Genomic DNA, 15778 nt, shown 5'->3' with positions numbered 1-15778 from the left:
AATGTTTAAAAAGAGAAGGAGTGTGAGAGAAGCAGTGCGTGGAACCAGACTCGGACAGCGGAACAGTTTAGTCTCTGAGCATGCATTGATGGGGGGGGGGGTGAAGGGGGTGGTGTTCAGATGTTACCTTGGTCAGGGCTCCTCCAGCGATGACCTGAAGGGTTAAAATGAACCCCCCACTCCAGGGCTGTAGAGGGTCATCAAGACTCAGCTCAGAATACTTAACGTCCTCTTCCCATTCCACACACACACACATGCGAGCGCTCTCACACACACATGTATGGCAGCAAGACCTGCGCGCGGCACGTATGAGATCGCTCCGATGTTCCCAGAGAAGAGCGAAAACTCAAGGTGACAACAAAAGAAAAAGCTGGAAAAAGAAAGATGAAAAAAATGCAGGATGACAGCTGGCTGGACAGATGCGATTGGTCACAGAGAGGTTAAAGAAGCATCATGCGGTCTGATTATCTCTCTCTTTCTAACACTCTGCGCTGTTGCTGCTTTCTTTCTCTCTCACTCTCTCTCTTGCACACACGGAGGCTGTGCTGATCGCAGAGGCTGCTGATGCACTGGGAAGTTTGCAGTCCTCGATGGAGCCCCCGTCACGCATGGCTGGTCCCTGCTCAAGCTATTGGCTGAGCCTCTGTCAATCCGACACTCGGGAGGCGGAGACAGCAGAAAAGGTGGGAGGGAACAGGAGGAGCCTCAGAGCTGCATTAACCATTTGGAAGCTGAAGGAAGTGTTCTTTTTTTCCTTTCTCCCAGTCACCCCCCTGAATCTGCACACTCACACACACCTTCAACACAAACACAGACTCCCCGGGTCTGCAGCTGTTACTAAAGGGGAACAAGAAATCCCACCTTGACACAGTTCTTTCCATCTAAAGTTTCGGTCCTGCCATTCTTTCAGAAATTCTTTCATCTTCCTCCACGTACAGTATCTGCAAACAATCAGATGAGATTCAACCTCCTCACACTAAATGTGCATCGTGATAACAAGCCTCTATTTGCGTACTTTGAAAACCGAGCAAATAATTGCAATTATCACAGCCACAATTGTCACCACTTCTTACACTTTGTGCCATTTCCTTGGTGCAAATCAAAAAAATCACACTAAACAAGAAGAGAAAGCTGAAGTACTTCCAGAGTCCAGTGGCCGATAAGTGAAAGTTTAAGGGCTATTTGGTTTGATTTAGAAGCATGGCTGGGAGTGGGTCCGGTGTGAAAGGAACATATTTGTGCATAAATGCATGATTTTATGATCACCCCCTACGGGCATGTTTCAGGAGAGGCCATTAGCCTTTCTACTCCACTGAGAGAGAGAGGGGGAGAGAGAGAGACTTCCTATATTTCTATGCAAAAGAAGTATTTTTTAGCATTCTGACACGTATTTTGCACTGGCCATTACTAAATAATAAATGACTGTACTGGACGGGGTTCTGCTGGCACTGTTTGACTTAGGAGAATGTGGTGTATTGATGTGCCAATTTTTAACTTACTAATTATTTTCCCCTAAAATGCAAATAACATTTGAAAAGAATTATAAAGTCTATATCAACCCTATTTTTCCACATAAGAGCAGACACATCCATTTGGGATTTTAATGTCTTTAGCTTCCAGTCTAATCCGCTTTCAGCATTTTTGCCTGTACAAAACATCTTATTTTGCCACTTGATATTGCAAAATGGTATTTCTTACATTACTATTGCTATTTTAATGTATTGTCTTAATTATAAACCAACTGGGTATGTAGTGAGAACTATTTTACTGCTCTTTGTTACTCAGCTCATAATTTTCCAACAGCTACTAATGAATAAAATAAGCTCCACATATACCCAGAAATTGTTCTTTAATTAAAAAAATAATAATAAGATTGATACATTTTTAGGAACCATAATCTGATCAAATTAATTTTCAGCAGTCTTTGTTTGTAATTGTGTAGACTGAAGCCACCACAAGCAATATGCTTGCATCCATAAATCGGTTCTGGTTTGCTTATACTGTAGATGCATTACATTTTACACATTTACACTCAGTAAGGTTTCACATTCTTTAAAGAAGTCTTTTATACTCATGTATTTTATCAGAATTACAGTAAACTAGATTTTAAATGTATTTCTATAATAAATATATTCTAAATAAAATTAATATATTAGCATTACCAACAGTTAAATATCATATTTTCTCTGACATGACACATGGTATTTTGGCATCAATGGCATATATGCACAGAGACTTTTAATTTCAGTCAGCCAGCCCCAGGGCTTTTGATTAATTGTTATCCCATACAAAATTGCAGTGTTTAGGACCTGATTTTCTTTAAAAAACTGTGATCTTCACTGCCTGGCTGAAATATGATATAAAGTGGGTATCAGACTAAACAAAAAGCACTGCATTAAATTATACCTTTCCACGTCATGTCTTTAAAATATGGAAATGAATTTTACCCCAGTATTTTCAATGGAATTTCTGCGTAAGGCTGCTGCAATTGATGACTTCTGCGTTTAAACGGTCTTTCCTCTCTTGTTAAGATTTAACAGCCAAATGGATACTTAAGACTATTTAACTGATTATATCTGAATTACATTACAACATCGATGCTGTAAAAGGAACCCTATGCAATTGAAAATAGTCATATAAAGCTTTCACCAGAAATTCATCATTGGCTGAAAAACACTAGCAGTGCATATAACCTATAAAATTTGTTTTCACATGGTCATTCAGAAATCATTCTAATAAAAATTTTTGTTTCACACTGAAATCAGCTGTGATGCTTTTAAGCAAACTTTTTTTTTCCAAAGCATATTCCGCATCATATTTCAAAACAGCATTTAAATGAAACAGTTTATAATATTAAAAATGTATCAATTTAATGCATTCTTGCTAAATAAAATAAATAAAAACAAACAGTGTTCTCCAGATGTTACAAAAATTCAGCAAACAATGCTAGTTTAGATTTAGAATAATAGCTAGTCCTATTTAATTAGCTTTATAAACATATACCACTTTTATTTATAAAGACACACGATATGTTTCTGCACTACATTAGATTTCTACAGAAGTAAATGGTATGTTCTTATCTACAGTTAAATATACAGAATACTGTATGCGTTTCTGTTAGCATGGCTGTTTACCTAGTCACACGCTTTAGATTTTCCTATACAAGATTAGAGTTCAACGGAAGGCATATCATACATATTTTAATGCAAATGCGTGTCCTTTTCTGTTAGCTTGTCTATTTTACACAGACACACGTTAGATGATCCCACACCAGATTACACTTCATCTGAAATTTACATCTATGGGGATTTGTAACAAGACACCTTGAAGATGCACCCGGTGACTGAATGATGTATAGCCAAACGTATATCCATTAATATATGACAGCGGACTGTAAACTAATCTGTGTTTAGTTAACTGTTAATAGGCATTTCTGCAAGCAAAAGGTTATAAAAAGAGTGATCAATGCCTGCTTAAAACAAAGGACTCATTAAAGCCATGCACACGGAGAGCTCGCAGCGGCCGACACATCACAGAAAGCATGACACAACAATTGCTCTTTTTAATAATTGCTGTAATTTAATTCTAAACACTCTCATTGCTCTGCATGCATGCATGTATAGGTTTGGATCAGACGTGATATATGTTGTGCTTTTTTTAAATGATGTTTTTCTCCCCCCTTGGCTCTCCGCTTCACTAGCTTTTGCATTACAATTCAGATTGCACTTGTTTGTGAGGAAAGAGAAAAAAAGACAAACAATTTTTCGTTCTATTGTTCGTCGCGTTCAAAGCTCTGTGGATAAGCTCGCTCGGCCGTAGAACAGTGTACGTGCGCTTTCTGCTTACCATAAACAGCCGTCGCATTGGCGCCGCTGGTGAATGAACGCGCCTGCTAAGCTTGACTTTAGCACTGCGCAGAGTTTATGTACGCGCTGGTTTGTGCAGCAGGCCGCCGGATCATTAAGTTGCAAATTAAGCATAGTTGGAGGGAGCGGACGAGTATATCCATCAGTCAGTGAAGTGTGAGGGCCTGTCACTGTGGAGAAACAGATCCTACCGTCCGCTAATCCACCCGGGGTGCCTTATCCTCTCTTGTGTCCCCAGGTACTGCACTTAACATTCAATTTTTATTCCTATTTGCTTGCTTATTTGCCCGTCCGCCTGCCTATGCCAGCTGTTTACCATCTCCGAGAAGGTTGTGTAATGAGGTAAACAGTCCAGTCCGTGGTGACAGTGCTTCGTAGCGGCGGAGGGGGAGAGATTGACATGGCCGATGAGGAGAAGTGGGGAATGACTGACAGCTGATGGGGTTTCGTCGAGGGACGACGACAGGTGGGTATGCTAATACGGGTCACGCATGTACAGCGGGACCTTCCTCTATTACATTCTCTTTCTTATTCACTCTCTCTGCCTCATTCTCATATTCCCACTGATGCCCCCACAGAGCAAGTCGCGGAAAAGAGAAGGCTGTTTGCTCACACCGTGCCAGTCCCGGCAGCCCCCGGTGAATACAGCACCCCACTGGTGCTCTTAAGCCCCAGCGCAAACAAGCCACATGCACACACGTTGTTTGAACTTTCTCCAACAGTTGCAACTCATCTCTCTGTGTCTTCTCGCTGTCTCTTCTGTTTTTTTTTTCTTAACAGAATGATATTATACTTGATGCTTATTTTTACCTCCGGGTTGAGCCCTTAACATGGAAGCTATGGTATTCTCTACAATAACACACACAATAAAACATACATTTTCATGTATGCTGTGTGTAACTTTGATAGGTATTGGTGGTCAAAACCCCCAGCCATCCCATGTGGACAGTGCTCTTTGTTGGGTGCGAGTTCAATAAGGGGTCAGCATCAATCAGAGCACATGTCACATTGTTTCCAGACCTGACTCGATGCTGACAGGCCCGAAAGCCAAATGTAAGACAGGGCGTGACCTTGGAGGTCACGAGGGGTCAAGTGACTTTGGGCTTGAGGAGAGCTGTGGCAAAGAGATTACCAGCCCAATTCTTCAAATCTCCAATACTAATTCATTTTTCCTAAACCAATAATAGTAAAATGGCTTTTAGTTGCTGAGAAAGGTTCAATACACGACACACACACACACACACATGCTGTGACATACGATTTATCTAGAGGGCAGATATTTTTTTTTGTTTTAATTCCCTCCAAGGACAAGCTAGTTTAGTGCCGTAGATTAATATGCCGCTAGTAGGAGAATCACAGATGGCTCAGCAACACAACAGCCAAGCAGCAGCTGCTTGTGCCATGGCTGGTGTGGCATCAGTGCGTGGTCTTCACAGAGGCCTGGGCAAAAAACACAATCCTTGCTTTTTAGAAAACAATGCAAAATCTGCTTCATATCAATCTAGAAGTAAATGGGTGGTGAAAAAGTACGTTGTTTAGATAATCTGGCCTCAAAAAAGGCTTGTATAATATACCCACACCTGTAGAGGTTATATTTTAGCCTCCTGTAATGTGGTATGACGGTCTATCAGTGCAGAGTTTCACCGGTAAATACAGATATTGTTACTGCCAAACCTGTAGATGAATCAGATGACATGTAACAAGGCGTAATGGGCTATTGATTTTCCAACCACTCAGAGGACATTGTCAAAGATTTAATGGACTTCGGATTCATAATATGCCTTAATAATAATGAAAAACGATCTTATTCTTTTCAAGTTAAGACTTTGAACTGATCATGGTGCTTTACTCAGCGGAACAGTAGGGGTTGGCTTTAAAAGTACTGTTTTTAAAAGTGCTACACATTGATGCTGAGAAATGAGCAGTGTGAATTTACTATTAGATTTATGCAGCGGGCCTTTGTTTGGAAAGCATTAATAAAGCACGAGTCCTGACCCATTCACTCAAAGCGTGCCGTCAATAGCCTTAACCATGTTTAGAAATGCGACACAGCGACAGGACTCATTAGAAATGCACAATTGTGTCTCGTAAAGTGATGCTGATGGAAATGGCAAACATGTCTCAGTATCTCTGCGTAATTAGATGCAAATTAGCGCCAATTTCAGACAACTCTATTCAAACATCAAACAAGACACCGTAGTTAATTATAACTAAGACAGGAGGTAATTTAGGCCCGTGCCCTCGCACAGGTGTGAACAGACTTGCTAAAGGAGGAGAGAGAAGTGAGAGAGAGGTGCGAGAGAAGTGTACGCCCATTTAAAGTAGCTGTTGATTCACTCCTACCTGTTTCCAACTCTGACGTGCTAATTCTCAACAGAAGGTGCTTGCAAAAACTACCTGCGCCAATTATTGCACATTTCTTCATTAGCGAGTGAGGGCATTAAAACTGATGGAAAGCAGGCTTAAATTTAGAGAGCTTAATTCATTTCTGTTTCAGGCATATCTTTGGGCCCCACAGCACTAATGGGTACACGCAAAGATTAACATCACAGGCGAGCGCTAGCCTTTTAAAGCACTGATTCACAAAACTTTAAAAAAGAACTTATTAAGAAGTCCAATTACATGCAATTATCAAAAGCGCTATAGCAGAGGCTTGGCGATTTACGCTCGAAAAATGACACTTGAAATGGCTTGCGTGTCAATGCATTGAGTATTAGCTGAAAATTATTCTCCAACTGATATTAGTTTACACGAATAAAGACTTCTCAGCCCCTTTGCGCTTGCCAAATGATGCCAATGCAGAACTACAGCTGAGTTGTCCTTTTAATATCCCCCACAATTCTCAAATAATGACCGCTCACAGACAGTTCTGCATTTTGAAGCAATGTCCAAACCCTGTCTCTAGAGACTTAACCAACAGAAACAAAATACAATAAAAGCTAAGCGCAGATCTCCCATTTTCCTGTGATTCGGTATCATGGGGGAGCGAAGCTGTGAAGCCTCATTTCCACTGCCTTTTTGCCTGTCCAGAACAAATGAATATTTCTGATGAAGCAAATGCATATGCAGGGAAGGCTTACATGCTATGAGTCAATATGCGTCTCCCTCAGAGAGTCTCTTTTCTCTCAGTGAGCATTGATCAAGTGCTACATTTGCCTCCTGCTCACAGAATGCAGAAAAAAATGAGGGTGTATTTACAGGGGCTTGTAATGGTATCATATATCAGACTGACCCACTGGTGTAATGATTTCGCAAAAATTACCTCACTTAGAGAAAGAGCAGAGGACAGTGCCCGCTCAGATGGACTGTCGCTGAGCTGCCCCTTCTGATCTAAGGGATGCTTCTTGGAAGCAGGGGATGTGTGTTATGTCGTATGATGCAATAAACATCTAAAAATCTCCTTGAGATGGCAGATGGAGCTCGTTGCCAGAAATTTTCATCCACAGCATTCAAAGGACTTCCCATGGTGCCGCTGCTCATTTCCTGTGATGATGGGCGAGCTAGATATTGTGAATTTAGATTACTGTGTGGACTATCGTTTAGTTGCAATATTTAATTACTTGATATATAGATTGAATAATCAAAACCATCAAAATTGCCCTAAATTAAGATGTTACATTTTCTCAAGATAGATAATCTATTCACTGAATATGTAAAGTGAGACATTAGAAGTGAATATATTTTATAATATTACTAATATTAAATATTTGACAATGCACTCAAAAAAATTACATTTGTTGTTTGTTCAAACTACTTATATAAAATGAGTTGAATTATCACAATTCTTGTCTATTTCTTTGGGAGAACTTAGTTGTTTTATGTTCAATCTACTGAAATTTGTAAAAACTAATAAGTTAATTTAATTAATTCATGTGTGGGCTGTTGACCGAGGTGGTGATGTGTGCTATTTTAGGACATAAAGAAGTAAAGTTAGTTATTCAAATTTTACTGTGCTAACCAAACCTAAAGAAATTGTTCAAATTTTATATTTAAATATATTACATTCATTGTCTCTCCTTAAAGGCATAGTTCACCCAAAAAGAAAACTGACTCATTATTTAACCACCCTCAATCGATATTGTAGGAAAAACAACTATTATGTTACAGTGGTCAGTGGTTACAACTTCCCAACATTTTACAATATTTTCTTTTGTGTTCAACAGAAACACAAACAGGTTTTAAACAATTGGAGGATGAGTAACTAATTACAGAGTTTTCAATTTTATTAAAAACCACTTCTGGTGAAGGATTCTTTTTTAATTGCTCTTTTGATTTGATTTTTGACTGTGGTCAGGACCTGCCTGGAACTACTTTAGCAATGGAGCTACCTGAAAATAATCAAACAGCTTAGAATGTTTATTAACCAATCAGAATCAAGCATTTAAAAGCCTCAAAGTATAGTTAATTATAAAATATAAAACAAATATTATATAGTGGATATCTTTGGCAGTTATTTTGCATTATAGCATGTATCAAGTAATTATGATAGGTTTGGTTGTGAATCTGTTTTATGAGTGCAATAATACAGTGCTCAGCATAATGGAATACACACTATTTTAAAGGGCCATGAAACCCCCTCGTTTCAGCAGGGTGTTTTCACACCTCTTCTTTGGAAAAAGTCAGAAAAGTGGGGGTGTCCAGCTCTGTTTAGGGGGGAGTGTCGGAGAAACTAAAGTGGGAGGGTGTGGGAGTGTCTATTTGGGCACGCGCGAGTTTCAGTCAAAATACACAGGAGAAAGGGATGGTGTTTAACCTACATGGACATCTGTAGTCGAATTATTTGCCAAATTATTAAATGTCGGACTTTAACTGCAGTTCGGCTCTTTCATTCAGGGAATTCATTCATGCCCCTCGCGACAAATGAGATATTTGATTCGAGGATCTGCTCTAAGCGTGTATTTTTCATGCAATGTTTGATACCGCACGGCGAATGTCGGAAAAAAAACTCCGCATTTCCCGGAAACTTAGATGCACACGGCAGGTAGCGTCCGAAAGCCGCGTGTGTTATTCCGGTCACAAAATGCGGTGCTAACATGTTTGCACTCAATGCAATAGTTAACTTATTTGATACGAACAAACTGAATATACAAAGAGCACTGGTCGCTCACTTACCAAATCTGTAGAGACAGGACAATCACCAGCAACTAGAGCCGCGTCTTTATGAAGAGAAGACTACATCCGGAATCCGGATTTCAGCGTTTGCAGATGAGAACAGCTCTCAGGTAAACAATAATCCCCCTTAGACACGTAACGTTAAATTATTGTTGTCGAGCGTCGCGTACACTGTAATCCACACGTGATCCAGATAAGCTCTCACAGAGAGAAAATGAAAACGAAACTTAATGGCAGCAAACTGTAAAAGCAACACTTCACGCTTGTTTTGCCAACACAACGTGGCGTCTCTGTGGTGTAAAGACGGTGACACTAATGAATATTAATGAAGTTGCACAATAGAGCGCGCTGATTGGTTTGAACCAAGCCTAACTCATGCATTAATGCATCACACTGTAAGACGTAATAAGGCACACTCTGGCACAGACGCCCAGTCTGCACGCTGGAATAAACGCTATTATGTCATGACCGTGACGCAGCTTCAAAAATTCGTTTCAAACAGGAAGTACGAATTTGCTTGAAATAACGCAAAAACAACCAATTTACACTTTTTTGTGAAATATAGGTGTCCTAATAGTGTTTTTAGCAGTGTGGGACACATATACCACTGTCAACAGCTCAAAAAATGTGTTTTGGTGTTTCGTGACCCTTTAAAAAAGGATATTTGTATCCATTTCGCAATGAATATAGGCAATGTATTTTGGTGTATTTATTAAAAACAGATTTATTAAACAGATAAATGTATTAAAATAATATTTTAGACACCAAACACATTAGAAATTGGAAGATAATGCAATTAAACTCACGCAAAATATGTAATATTTTTCTATAACATATACTTCTGGGTGTACTAGTTTTTGGACTGTTATGGTAAGTTATTTTGTTAGATTAGCTTCAGATTTGGCTTCAGAACTGACTAATTGAATATATTTGTTCGCATATAATATTGTATGGCTTCCTATTAAAAATCTAAATGTAAAAGATAGATTTATGAGGGGTGTACTTCTATATGCTGAGCACTGTATTCCCTGTGCAAATGGCTTCACACAAACAGGAAGATGGTGTCATGATTTCTCATGGGTCAGAGGTCACTGTATAATTACTTCATACATTATTGCATTTTTAATTAGCCGGACAATCACATTAACCGGACAGCCCTTCTTATTAGTTATTTTATGACGAACACTGGCTGTTAAACAAACACCAGTCCGCAGAGAGTTTTACCGTCTTATTCAGTTAGAAGTGATACTTCGAGGACAGAGCATCAGTTCAGGCCTCCATGGAGACGTGAGCAGAAAGAGGGAGTATCTTTTGTCACTAGTGCTCTTTCTCATAGAAACAGAATATCAATATGTCACCCTCTCCATGAGATGTGCTCTCTCATACACCCACACTATGGAAGATTTTTTACCTCTTCTTTTTTTTTCCCTCCCCAACCATCCTTCCATATCTGCACCCCATGCAGCTCTACACAAGCTGGATTATGGGGTGGGAGGTGTAGGCAGGGGGCAGACACAGCTGCTGCTGTCCCTTCTGAGAAGAGACTCCCTGGGGTGACCCTTGTGAAAGAGGGAGGCCGGTTCTGCTAAGCCACTTCATTCAGCAGCCCTGTGGCTCCCTGCCGGGCTCAGGCCAGGGGCTACACCAAGTGAAAAAGCAGCAAAGAAAAGGGCAAGGGTAGAAATAGGCAGAAAGAGTGAAATGAGACTGGAAAAAAAGAGCAAGACTGGGTTTTGGAAAAGGGGGGTGCGATAGGAGGAGGTCATATTTTATTTATTCCTTTTTTTTCTAAAGTACTTTTCTGCTGTGGTGCGAGTCATGCAGATCACAGATAATTGTTGCGCTGTCAGAAAGATTTCCAGCACGGCGGTACGCCGATCTAACCCACAGAAGGGCTAAATAACAACAATCACCATGATCATAAAGAGCAGGGCCCACGCTGGAGAACTCCATTCACGCTAATCAGGAGTCCCACTGTTTTAGTGCATCGGGCACAGCACAAAGGCCTGCTAGCAGGACGCCTGGCCCGCCATCAGCATTGCAACCTGGCTAAATGGAGCAGGTGATTTCCCAGTCTCCCCCCGGGCCCGGCCAATCATACTCGCAGGCAGGTGGAAGGGAGGGCGTATCAAGGTACACTGTGAGGGCAATGCTAAAGAGTCCATGCGGTGGAAGCAGAGCGCAATGAAACCACCGCTACACCTACACACACACACACTGCGAGCTCCATCCCTGCTGCAGGTAATAGCAGGTTTTGCGAGACAAATGAGGCCGCAGATAAGAAGGTCCAAGCAGATGGAGAAGGAAAGGGTGGGGTCTGAGCCAAGAATATGAACTCACATGTCTTGACACTGGCTTAATAAGCAGGAGTTGTGCTGATGGCAGCAGCTAGCGATCGCCCCACAGGGAAGTGAACACAACCTCCTGCTGAACCCAACATATCACACATACTGGACAAGCACTGCAAAAACGCAGCCAGCTTCATCCTCCGAGCACAAAACACCAATATTCATAATTCCATTCCAGGCGAAGCTGGGAGGTGCAGCTAGCACACTTAGGCTACGAGACATGCCGATTTGCAGTTTGGCTTGATCAGCAGCCTAATGTGACCTGCAGATTCATTTGAAATGGGCGCTGGGCCCAGAGAGTGATGACAGTCTCTAGTGAAAGCAAATATATACTGGCATTACATCATTCTGTCTCCTTGGGTCTTAAAGTGACATCTTTGCAATTAATGCCCTGCTTACACTGTCAATACTGAGCAGGCTAACAAATAGACAACAGGAATAGCCCAAAACAAACATGCCGTTCTTGTGGCTTGTTTTTAGATCCACTAATCAATATGTGTATACAATGCAAGCTACTCATAAAAAGACTCAAATCAATGCCAGTTATGAGTATCTTTTAGAGAGTGGTTAAACGATTAGGCGTCTGGTTGTTGGTGACAGTTTGTTGTTGTTGTTGTACTTTTTCAACTCTATTTCGCTCAGAGTCCACTAGTGAAATGGATTCTGCACCATATTTTTAGTTCCCCTCACCGTCAGTCAACATTTCTCGAATCACTTTTCAATTACATCCTATTGGATATCGCTGGGGTTTAACGGTTTGTGATATAAAATGCTTATAAAGATTGATGGAGGGAAATTTATAACCTTAAGCCACTACCTGTCGGGTTGGCGTAAACGCACAAGTGTATTTATTAGATACAGTCGCTTCAATATCGCTCTCTCCGTCAGTGTGCATTGTGTCTGACTCAGTCAACCTTTCCTTTTTATTGCTGCTGGGCTGTGCTTCTTGTTTAAACAGCCAGATGCAAGCTCATGAATAAATTAATGTTTACAAACCAGATTGGCTGCCATAAAGGAAAGGTCAGGGAGGGTGTCTGTGTTACTCGCCTTTTCTGTTTCTCACTCAAGCTTTGCTTAGCCTAATGCAACACTCTTAAGGGCAATGTTCTCATGTCCCGATTATCCTGCTGGAACCTACCTGGATTAGTGCCTTTCCAACACTAAATCCTCAGCATGGCCCGCTGACCGTGGTTAGGGCTTTTCTGGCATGAGGTTGCACTTCTTTTTTTCACTAATCCAGGCCTCACATACTTCTTGGATCTTAAATCTAACCCTAACCTAAACCACACAGCTGGTTTTAGGCAAATGTAACAGGGCAACATCTTTCATTCAAGCAAAAGTTGGCTCACCTAACTACAAATTTCATTATTTTATTATACAGTAAGCCCTTTATATGGTCAAAGACGCATGTTATTTAAAAAATATTCATGTACATGTGTTAAAATTGCAAAAGTTGATGTTTGTTACAGTAGCCATAAAATACAGTAAGCACAGTAATGTTTTATTTCTGAATATACAGATGTGATTTGTAATATACAGAAAGTAAATTACTCCTGTAATGCCACATCACTCAGACCCACCCCTCACTGACAAAGGTCCAGAATTAATTTGTCCTATTTTGACTGCTATGCCATAAAAAATTGTAAAAATTGTAAAAATTGCTTCGGCATGACTGAGAAAAGTTGAAAGTGCTGAGCAGGGTTGTGTTTCCGAAAACCATCGTTAGCCAACTAAGGTCGCAAGTTGTGTCATGACAAACATAGTTCAATAATTTGGCTTTTCCCAAATCCATCATTACAATGAACATTCACAAACTGCATCGCTAACTTGTATGCTTGCAACTACACCCCTGGAGCTGTAGTTCCCTTCTCAGTGCACTTCAAAATAATTATGCCGTTTTGAACAAAGCCATGGCTCATTTCCAAAGCTATAGGTGACCTATAATTTAAAAGAACATGAGTGAACATGCAGTGGCTTAAATGTGTCAAATTGTAAAGGTAGACTATTCAAAAATCTTAATAATAATAATAATAATAATAATAATAATAATAATCATCATCATCATCATCATCATTATTGTTATTAAAGTAGGATCTTTTTTATTTCCTAATAAATAATAAATATAAAATTAAATTTCCTAATAAATAGCCTCATTATTTATTTATTTATTTATTTATTTATATGATTTATGTAATATATTAGAATACGTGTTACCTTTTAGTAAGTGATTTTATGTTTTGGAATAGATTATGTAATGTTCTTAATAATATTTGTAAAGGAAACATAGGCCCTATATGTGCAGTTTACATATATTTCAATTAATAAGGAAAACCAGTGCATGTTTTTACCAAACTAGCATTTGATTTTTTTTAATGCGTGTGTGTGTAAAACAATTAAATAGTAATTAACTAGTAATTAAATAGTAATTTAATTAAATAGCAATATAATTTGCACAAAAATGGGGTTCTTCTCTAAAGAAGTTGTTACTCCACCCCCGTTTAGAGCGTCTTTATAGGCATTTTACGTTATAACTAACGTGGTTCAAACACTGGAGCTGCGAAAGAGCAACTACGGGTTTGGGAAACACTTGTCACTACAGTTCAGCCGCAAGTTACGTTGTTGTTTGGGAAATGCACCCCAGTTTGTGTTTGCCTAATAAATGACCAAAGGCTAGTTTTTAATTTAAAACTTGAACAACATCATTTATTCGAATGATATATGATGTAATACATTTGTATTTGAAAAATAAGTATTATTCTTTATTATTTATTAAAATAATATTATTGTTGTAGTATTGTTTTAGTGTACTTTAGTATTATTGTTTTCTTATGAATCTTTAGCAAATGTTTTTGGTAGGCTACATCAAAAAATGTGGTTGATGACCATCTGACAAGCTAATCCAACAAAAAATAGTGCTTAAAAAGTATTCAAACCTCATAATTAGATAGAAAATGAGGCTAATTACTGCAAAAAAGGTTTATATTTTATGAAAAAGAATCACCCTTTTCACCAGGCTGGCTACGGGCCTGTCACTCTAGTCTGTCACAAGATTCTTCAGAAATAATTTTAACAGCAATGGTTTTCAAGAAGCATTACTAAGCATTAGTCAGTTAGAAAGAACCCACTGAAGGGGGTGCAAAGCTAAGCACAAACTCATCAGATAACATGGGCACACACACACCTGTATACAGACACCTTCTAAGCGTCAACGGTGATGAAAGAGAGTGTAAAGTGGTGCTACGTAAGGGTGTGAGTGTCTCGCAACAGACGATATCTTAGGGTAATGTCTTAACGCACCCGCAGACGATAGAGCTGTCATTCATCTGTGTCGTGCCTGTCACCTCCTGACATGCAAATTGCTCTCGTCAGAAGCACTGGCCAAATAAAATATTCATTCTCTTGTCTATTATCTGCCACATTACATTCGCTAATCATTTTGCCCGCCTTGGAAAACTCACAGTCCGCCCTTCTCTTGCTCACCTCCGACTGTCTGCTGACAAACGCATCTCAATCTCCATCAGCAAGCGGCCCGCATGACTCTCTCCGCCAACAAATTATTAGCATCAAATCTCCCGTCATCTGCAGGCTATTTGTGGTGTGCCAACATCATTTCCTGCCCGGCATGGCAAAATCGATTGCGGGAGAGGGAAGCAGAAAAACCATTACATTTCCGCTCAAAAGCTGGATTCCCCACTCCACCCCCTATCCAAATGCCCCACGGAAAGGAAACTAAAGATAAAGTTAGGGTACAAAAACTTGGGCTAAAAGTCAGGGAGCCAAGTTAGTTTAGTGCTAATTGTGTTTATGGTGCACGGAGAGATGGATCTTTTTAAACTGCACTGATTGTGAAAGTATTCAGCCTCTCATTACGTCTTGACATTGTAATTAGTGGTAATGAGCGCAAATTGCACTGTGTGCTTACAAGTGTGTTCCTTTGAAAGAAGCACAGTCATGTAACTTGCCACTCAGGCCACATGATAAAATAAAATAAAGTAAAATAAAGTAACATCAAATAAAGTAATAAATAAATAAATAAATAAATACATAAGTAAATAAAATACAATAAAATACAGTAAAATATAAAGTAAAATAACAAATTAAAAAAACAAAATAAATAAATAAATAAATAAATAAATAAATAAATAAATAAATAAATAAATAAATAAATAAATAAATAAATAAATAAATAAAATAAAGGCACACTGAAGATTGAGCATTTTAATGAGCACTTAAATGTCATACAATTGTCCCTGGTACTGTTTGACCTTTAAAAACATAGCCAATGGCTACCAGACTTTTCGCAAAGCATATCATGAAATGTGCAGCATCAGCATGGGAATTAAGAGAGAAAAAGAGCCTGATCCTTGACACAAAATGATATCTACAGCATTTGCTTTATTTTTTAGAGCTAATTACTATTTGAGAGGCTTCAAATGTCCTATATTGCGCCAT

The 15778-nt window shown here is 39.4% G+C and overlaps 1 protein-coding gene across 41 annotated transcripts in view; it reads right to left on the bottom strand.

Moving 5' to 3' along the window:
- tenm3 (teneurin transmembrane protein 3) overlaps positions 1-15778 on the bottom strand; it is a 971756-nt gene that overhangs the window by 226543 nt on the left and 729435 nt on the right. For 11 of the 41 annotated variants that reach the window (XM_087235123.1, XM_087235127.1, XM_087235130.1 and 8 more), the window contains exon 1: positions 128-572. The exons of 23 other annotated variants lie outside the window; for them this stretch is intronic. The gene's annotated coding sequence lies outside the window, so the exon portion shown is untranslated. Of the gene's footprint in view, positions 1-127; positions 573-8978; positions 9230-15778 lie in introns of those variants that run through there. 7 more of the 41 variants (XM_087235124.2, XM_087235129.2, XM_087235131.2 and 4 more) reach the window with 1 other exon arrangement.

Source organism: Danio rerio, chromosome 1 (genome assembly GCF_052040795.2).
Source record: "Danio rerio strain M-AB ecotype USA chromosome 1, GRCz13ab, whole genome shotgun sequence".
Lineage (NCBI taxonomy): Eukaryota > Metazoa > Chordata > Actinopteri > Cypriniformes > Danionidae > Danio > Danio rerio.
This window is presented reverse-complemented; position numbering and strand designations above follow the sequence as displayed.